General features: G+C 39.1%; 1 long non-coding RNA gene across 1 annotated transcript; it reads left to right on the forward strand.

Moving 5' to 3' along the window:
* Nucleotides 1-408: 408 nt before the first annotated feature.
* LOC141788534 (uncharacterized) lies at nt 409-2,340 on the forward strand. Its single transcript, XR_012598143.1, has 3 exons — nt 409-506; nt 801-884; nt 2,055-2,340. It is a non-coding gene; the product is annotated as an uncharacterized LOC141788534 (long non-coding RNA).
* The last annotated feature ends 565 nt before the right edge of the window (nt 2,341-2,905 follow it).

A 2,905-nucleotide genomic window follows, 5' to 3' on the forward strand; every position in this document is an offset into this window, starting at 1 on the left:
TTAACCATTAAGGTTATGTAAGAGAGGCCAAGTGGTGAAAGGAAGAATGTTTCAGAGTTTACTTGATGGGATTTGCTCATGATTTTTTGATTTTATGTAGGGATTGAGGTCCAGATTGGCCAGATTTGGATCTCTGATTGTGGATACAGCTCTTAGAACAGAAGAATAAGCAAGGTGTATTTTAATGGTAATGAACTACAGTTCTACAGTTTCATTTAACCAATGCTTTTGTCCAAAGCAACGTATAGGCCTATGTAACCCACTCAGCCACTCATCCATTCCATGGTTTCATTATTTCCATATTGAGTAGCATCCATTCCGCATCCATGAAGTCCGGTACTGTTTTTGTTTTCTCCTCCTTCACACACACCACCTGACCGGGAGACATTGGGATTGGGCCTACTTTTCAACCTCTACTTCTAACTTCCTGACTTCAAACTTCTCTGTCGGGCTTTGGACTGATCATCTTCTTTCTTGGGACTAAGTCTTGTTTTATGTCGAAACTGGTAAGTTGGAAATGTGTGTCATGACCTTAGCATTAGCAAGGAGGCTAATGCTAACATGTGGCTGAATCACTCTGTTGTATTCTATGTGTGATGTTGGTATAAATTCCCAATGCTAACTAGCATGCTAATGCTAACATGCTAATGTGGTTTATTCCACTGTATAAGCATTCCCTTTTTGATACTGTTAAATGCATTGTTAATTGTTAATGCTAGCATGTCCTGTCGTTATAATGTTGTGCTTGTATATGCACAGGAAGTCTGTTGGTTTGATGGTCCTGTTTTTGTGTTGGCCAGGTACCCTATGCAGGGTTGGTGAGCTAGAGAACATCGGCCTGGAGTTGACCCCATCTTCCATTCCAGATCCTTGCTAATGGTCTGGTAGGTGCTGCCATTAAGTGCAGGATTTAAAAAAAAAAAAATCTTATTTCACTTTACTTATTATTATTATCATTATTATTATTATTATTATTATTATTATTATTATTTATGTAGAATAATGTCACCAACTAACCGTAAATAATTGCTACAACAATATACTTCAACCTTCAACAACATTCAGTAATTAGTGCTAAAAATTCACTAAGAGCTGAGTCTGAGACCTTCTGACTCATTCAACCCCTGAGATCAAAGAGGAGAAGGGTCAGTTTAAGGGCCTAAGTTTTACCTGAACAGATGAGTTTTCAGACATCTCTGAAAAGTAGAAAGGGGCTTCAGGGATCGTATAGAGTTGGGTAACTCATTCCACCATTTGGGCACAACAAAAGAGAAGAGTCTGGCTAGAGATTTAGAGCCGAGCTGGGCTGGGAGGACCAGGTGTCTTTCACAAGCAGAGCGGAGTGGGCAAGAAAGAGTAACCATTGTTAAAGTACCTGTGGGTGATGCCAAAGCAGCTACTTCTGCTTTAAAAAGCAGCTGATAATCAAGACAGGAAAAACAACATGGCATTTGAAATAATAACAGAGTATCCACACATTTAACAAAAAGAAAGGGTTTTGACTTTTCTGTAACCAAAAAAATCCAACTCAAATGCAACATATTTTTAATGTTTATGGTAGCATATCTGAGTAGCACAGCATTGAGCTTTTTGCAAAATCAGTGATGCTTGCTTCAAAATTCATCAACTGATTGAAGCTCCATAGGTTGTTTCTAATTTTACTGAAGTATCAGTGAAAAGTTTGGGAAGCTCAACTACATCAGCATTTAACAAGCAGTTAAGCTAAGTTAAACTTTTTTGACATCATGTTGCAGTATTTCTGCCTTTTAAAGTCCAAAAAAATCTAACTCCTCTTCCTGTTTTGTGTGAAATGACCCTGCACAGCTTTAATTAGAGTATGTAAGCTTTTAGTAGTCGCTACCACTAATGGAGATTGCATGCATACAAACTACTCCATTACTGTAGTACATGCACAAAAAGTGCAAGGAACATCAGAAAATACACAAAAATCCCCAGCAGAGGCTTTCAATAGCAGGAGAATGATATAAGTTAGTAGTGGTGTCATATGCTGCTAAAATATGCTGAGACAAAGCTGCGTGTGTGTCCACTAACAGAAGAAAGCTGCCCTCCCTCTTTGTCCACCTGAATCAGCACAGTACTCACACCGTCCCAACAGCATCTGATCTAAACGAGGTGAGCACAGTGGCCACTATGCCAAATGGACACATAAAAAGGAGACATTAATGGACTGAGAGGCAACATAAATCTACCGGCAAAGCCTTCTACTCCAATGCCTGTGTGAGCAGGCCTGTGTTGAAGAAGAGGAGGAAGATGCCCCAGGTGAGGCATATTTCTTCTGCATCTAATTATACTGACTCTAAGTGCTGATGACATCACACATCCCACATGGAAAAAGGGAAAATATAATTATTTCTCCATTTATATGAAGAGCGTTGCAAGAAATATGTTCTCTGTACTTTTTTAATATTACTGGAAATGACTTTTCTGCACTATTAAATAGTTGCGGGAAGCACCTTCCAGGAGCTCACTGTGAAGTCTTTTATGCAAAGGTTTGAGATGATGTCTTTACATAGAGTCCTACACCATGCCTTGTGCATTATCACCCCTTGATGCTTTATCATGACCCTTTGAGCATTCTGTAGAGGCACACAAGGTGTAGTGCACTTTTCAACATCTTTTTGAGGAGTTTTGGCTCTGTTTGGACCCCAAAAGTATGCTTTTAGTCAAGAAAAAAAACATGATTTTGTGTTTTATAATGATAGGTATATCATTGACTTGCCTGTTAGGTCAGTGTTCTGCTCCACTTCCCTTCCTCATACAACATTGCCTGGCCGTTTGCATGCTAAAATAAAGCAGAACCTTAATGCCCACTAGGTCTAAATCATTTTACCCACTCTGTTTCTCCACCTAAAGCTGTAGCAAACTTTTTGTTACCACAACTTCA

Source organism: Halichoeres trimaculatus, unplaced genomic scaffold, assembly GCF_033239565.1.
Source record: "Halichoeres trimaculatus isolate MK-OKI-2021-1 unplaced genomic scaffold, fHalTri1.1 fHalTri1_scaffold_4, whole genome shotgun sequence".
Lineage (NCBI taxonomy): Eukaryota > Metazoa > Chordata > Actinopteri > Labriformes > Labridae > Halichoeres > Halichoeres trimaculatus.